The sequence below is a fragment of the Sphaeramia orbicularis genome, chromosome 6, assembly GCF_902148855.1.
Source record: "Sphaeramia orbicularis chromosome 6, fSphaOr1.1, whole genome shotgun sequence".
Taxonomy (NCBI): Eukaryota; Metazoa; Chordata; class Actinopteri; order Kurtiformes; family Apogonidae; genus Sphaeramia; species Sphaeramia orbicularis.
Window position 1 is genome coordinate 14,866,658 of NC_043962.1, and position 5,781 is coordinate 14,872,438.

Genomic DNA, 5,781 nt, shown 5'->3' on the forward strand with positions numbered 1-5,781 from the left:
ATTTCCAACAAACCCTGAAAATTTCATCAAAATCTGTCCATAACTTTTTGAGTTATGTTGCACACTAACGGACAGACAAACAGACAAACAAACTAGAAGCACTCGGAGAGCGCAGACCTCCGCCAAGGCTGATCAGTGGACCCCCCCGTGGGCCCCCCCCACGCCAAGGAGGTTATGTTTTTGGCAGGGTTTGTTTGTTTGTTTGTCTGTCTGTCTGTCTGTTTGTCTGTCCGTTAGTGTGCAACATAACTCAAAAAGTTATGGACAGATTTGGATGAAATTTTCTGGTCTGCACCCCCCCCGTGGGCCCCCCCACCCCTGATCACCACCAAAATTTAAGAATTTCTTCCTTATCCCATTTCCAACAAACCCTGAAAATTTCATCCAAATCTGTCCATAACTTTTTGCGTTATGTTGCACACTAACGGACAGACAAACAGACAGACAGACAAACAAACAAACAAACAAACAAACAAACCCTGGCAAAAACATAACCTCCTTGGGGTGGGGGGGCCCACGGGGGGGGCCACTGATCAGCCTTGGCGGAGGTCTGCGCTCTCCGAGTGCTTCTAGTTTAATATGGTGTAGGTCCGCCTTTTGCGGCAATTACAGCCTCAATTCTCCGAGGTATTGATTCATACAACTTGTGAATTGTTTCCAAAGGAATTTTAAGCCATTCTTCAGTTAGAATACCCTCCAACTCTTTTAGAGACGATGGCGGTGGAAATCGACGTCTTACTTGAATCTCTAAAACTGACCATAAATGCTCAATAATGTTGAGGTCTGGGGACTGTGCCGGCCATACGAGATGCTCAACTTCATTAGAATGTTCCTCATGCCATTCTTTAACAATTCCAGCTGTATGGATTGGGGCATTATCATCTTGAGGTGAAGGTGTTTCCATTATTTTGTCCAACCCCTGTAAGAGTTTAATTTCAGAGCCGATATCTATCCATTTTCCATGTTTTTTGTTTTTTTTGATAATAACCAAAATCACTTCAATTCTTACATCAATAGCTATGGAATTGTATTGATTTTTGTCAGTGTTATGGACAGTTTATGATTTTAGTCATCTGTTATTAAGATACATGAATTGTACAAAAAAAAACACCATTCAAAATATTTTTTCTTTACTAAAACTATATGCTGTATATGACTGGAGAAACACATCTGGAATGAATATGTTATAAGATGCAAACAGGTTGCATGAATTCTTTTTGAGCAGCAAAGGTCTCCAGAAGAATTATCTTGATTTTTTTTAGACGTTTTTAGAAAGTAAAATTTCTTGATTAATCGATTGTTTCATTATATTGACCAGCTGCTGTTACATAATATACAGTCACGGAAGAATTATTAGACTACCCTTGTTTTCTTCAATTTGTTGTTCATATTAATGCCTGGTACAACTAAAGATACATCTGTTTGGACAAATAAAATGATAATAACAAGAATAGCTCATAAGAGTTTAATTTCAGAGCTGATATCTATCAATTTTCCATGGTTTTCTTGATAATAACCAAAATCACTTCAGTTCTTACATCAATATCTATGGCATTGTACTGACAAAAACAGTGCTTTTAGGCATTCCATGTTTTCTTTTCTGTCTGTTTTAGTCACATGATACACACAGGAGTTAGTACTTGATTGCATAACCATTGTTTTTGATGACTTTTGATGGTCTAATAATATTTTCCGCAACCGCATATGTTTATACAAAATGGCAGAAAAATGCAGAGTATGTTTTTGAGTAATTTAACCCTTTATTGGGCAAGTGACTATTTTTGGTAATTTCTGCAAACATTAAAAATGGGGCCAATCCCGTGCCTCAGTGAGGTCAAGAACCATGTTGGTTTTTATAACACTATACATCAGTGGTTTCCAACCTTTTTTGGCTCGTGACCCCATTTTAACATCACAAATTTCTGGCGATTCCAGACATTCAAAACGGAGACATCGTTTTTGCTAAACTTAATTTGCTTTTGATCATGTAATGGTTTGCTATACTATGTTGCAAATAAATGTTAATTTTAGACAACATTTAGTCTATATAATGTATATTATTCTGGTCGGCGGTAGTAAAGCCAGGTGTAGATTACTGCACAAAGTGAGAATTTTATTTTCCTTGGTCAGGATATGTACAGTCAGTCCAGCTTGGATTTACAAGGCTGACAATTAATACTGAACAAACAAGAACTCAAACTATGAATTATGAAAGAGCTGCAGCATCTGAAACTGACCACAATGAACATTTGACAGATAAACAGAACCACAGTGCTTCAGTTTCAGCTTCACAGTTTGTCATGTCTTTTATGGATTATGATTGTCTCGCTCAACTCACCATATATATTTTTTATTTGTAATGTTTTTTTTTTTTTTTATCAATTACTAGAAATTTTAGGTGACCCCATCGTTGAAAAACACAGCTCTAAAGTGCCATTATTATATATGTTTATACAAAATGGCAGAAAAATGCAGTGTTTATTTTTGAGTAATGTAATCCTTTATTGGGCAAGTGACTATTTTTGGTCATTTCAGCAAACATTAAATGCGAAGCCAATCCTGTGCCTCAGTGAGATCAAGAAGGATGTTGGTTTTCATAACGTTATACAGTGATTCAAAGAGATTTTATAGTAATTTTTTAGCTGTGAATAGCTGTGAATGAGTGATTTTTGTCAGTTTATGACCTTATGAGAGTTGTTATATTGCATGTGTTTAGTTTTTAGCAAGTTGTGCTTGGATGTTTTATGGCAAGGTAGATGATGATGTCTGATAACATACTATGGTTGAAATTTTGAATTTTACAGTATTTCAATGAGAGCCCAATAAGGGGTTAACCCTGTAAAGCCTGAACCATTAAGTCATTGACAGAAAATTCCAGTTCTTTGAAACTGGAACCTTTATATATCAATATCCATGTATGATTTTCAATTTTGTATCATATTTGATACATCAGGTCTCAATGTTCAAATATTATTATTTTTTAACTAACAAAAACATAATATAACACAAACATGTCTAAGAAATTGGTCATTTATTTAAAAAATTTGCAAAGTTCTGCCTCCTTCCTCATTAATGACAGTCTTGTAGTGTCACTGGAAAGGCCTCTGGTGAACGAATTCGTCCCCCCTGGTGGATTATCTAAGTATTGTATGTATCTAATTGTATACATCAGGTTTTTCAAGAAAAAAATATCACATTGATCATGTAGAGGCTTCAGAACTCATATATCAAATATGATGCATCTGGTGTTATAGGGTTAAACATTATAGATTAGTAGGTGTTTGTGGTTGGAGGTTACTGTTTTGAGGGGTTTTAAGGGTCAAAGGTTCTTTTTTAAGTTAATGGCTGTGACAGTATCTTTTTTGCGTCTGATGCACTAGAGTCATAATTCACTCCTGGTTCTGCTTTAAGAGTAAATGCTGCTGTTGTTTTCCTTCAGAAGAAAAGAAGAATGAGACAAGCTGGAAAAAACAGAAAGAATTCCTCCCCCCTGGTGGATTATCTGTGTATTGCATGTATCTAATTGTATACATCAGGTTTTTCAAGACAAAAAAATATCACAGTGATCCTGTAGAGGGCTTCAAAACTCATGTATTCAATATAATTAGTTTGGCGTTATAGGGTTAATATATTCCCACTCTTTGATTTATGCCTTTGTGTATTAGGCTTTAGTGGTAACAGCAGGTGTATATTTATATAAACTCAGAAAAATGCTAAAAATCCAATACCCTCCCTGTCCCAGACAACTCTGCAGTGAGACAATTCAGCCAAATGAAAGAACCTAAACATCATTTATTCCAGTAGCTGCACTCCTTCATTGCTCCTGCTTCACCATTACACACACTGTTATCCTGCAACATGGTAAGGCTTTGATAGATGCCTCGTGCTTCATTAGCTACAGTCTCTCAGTCTGGGAAGCACTTACACAATATCAAACAGCTTCAGCCGGAAACCCAATGAGGCAAAAATACTCTAACCTATGCACTACGTACAGAAAAAAATGACATCAGACGCAACATATGCAGAACGTAACTTCAGTTCAAAATAAAATTAATCAGTGTCCATTCAGTGGTGATTCAGATGCAGTCTTCATTTATGAACGACAAGGTAAACAAGACAGTTAACCCATAAAGACCCAGTGCTACTTTTGTGATTTTTTCTCGACATTTAACATTTCTGAAGTTTTTTATCATAGTTTATTGCAATATAATCTTCTGCATTTTACTTTTTAGAGAAAAAGTGATATTTTCCTGTATTTAATTCACTGATCGTGTAGCTGTTCATTAAAGCTGAGATGAAATTGAAGGGTTATTATATTAAAAAAACAGAGAAAACTGAAGAAAAAGTGGCATTTCCTGCAAAATATGTCATTAACTGAACATAAACCAAGCGTCCCCACCACTGTTATTTATCAAACTCCTTGGGTTTTACTGGTGAATCAATGATGGTGTTTCCAAGGTAACTACGTAGCTTCTAAACGTCCAAATGGGTCATATCTGATGACCATGAGAAGATGACAAACTGTATTTTACCTCAGTTATTTACATGTATCGATAGGATTAGTGGATCAGCAAGTATTAAACAGTTTATATCAGTAGATGGTTTTGTTTGACGGTGGATGTTTGGGTCTTTATGGGTTAAAGTTTAAATATGTAAGATTTGAGTGTACGTGTACGCTTGTGTAAAGTTTGCATTGGAGTCTGTTATTTTCCATTACTAAGCTGTAGAACTGAAGAGCACGAACAAAACTACTTGTATATGAGAAAAGTTTGTCTGTAAAAAAGGTACAGGTACTTCGCTTAAAAGTGGAGTTAGCGAAACAGACTCCAGCACAAGCTTCACATTAGCACACAGATTATAACACTAAGAACCTTTAAATGTAACTCATAGATCAGAGGTGTCCAACATAAGGCCAGTGGACCAAAACCGGCCCACCAAAGGGTCCAATCCGGCCCATGGGATGAAGTTGTGAAAGACAAAAATTAAAAGTCAATGATATTAACAATCAACAATGTCAAAATAATTGTACTTCAGTGGTCACATACAGACCAATATGATCTCAAGTGGGTCAGACTAGTAAGATACTATCATAATAACCTATAAATATTGACAACTCCCAATTTTTTCTGTGAAATTACATGAAATTGCTTACATTTACACACTATCCTTTCACAAAAAATGTGAATAATCTTAACAAATATGAACAACAGGAAATGTCTTAAGAGAGCAAAGTGAGGTTTTAACAATATTCTGCCGGTTACTAAATGTTTTGTGTGTTTGAAGATCGACTGTGATCAGTAAGTCGTAAGTTGTATTGCACTGCAGTGTGTAAATGATAAAACCGAGGCATAATATTGTTAAAATCGCTCAAAATTTTCATAAGAAATTTCAGGTTGTTCATGCTATTCACAATTTTTTTTAGAATACTTTGTAGATAAATGTAAACATTTTCCTTAATGTAATGTAATTTCCTTAAAGTAATGTGTTACGTTGTATAAATGTGAGTTGGGGTGGGATTTAATACGTTTTTGTTTTTCCCACTCGTTTTTGAACAATATGTATTGAATTTACTTAATTACTAGTGTACATGGCAGATGCTATTTTGTCTTGATCACCTTTATTTGTGTATTTGCTCTGATATTAGTTACTTGTACACATAAAAATGTTTAGTCTTTTTCTTCTGCTTAAAACAAATAAATGAAAAAAAAAAGTAATTGAATTTTTTCACGCTAAAACATGAGAAAAGTTTGGCGTTGACATTATTTATAACTTATTGCACTA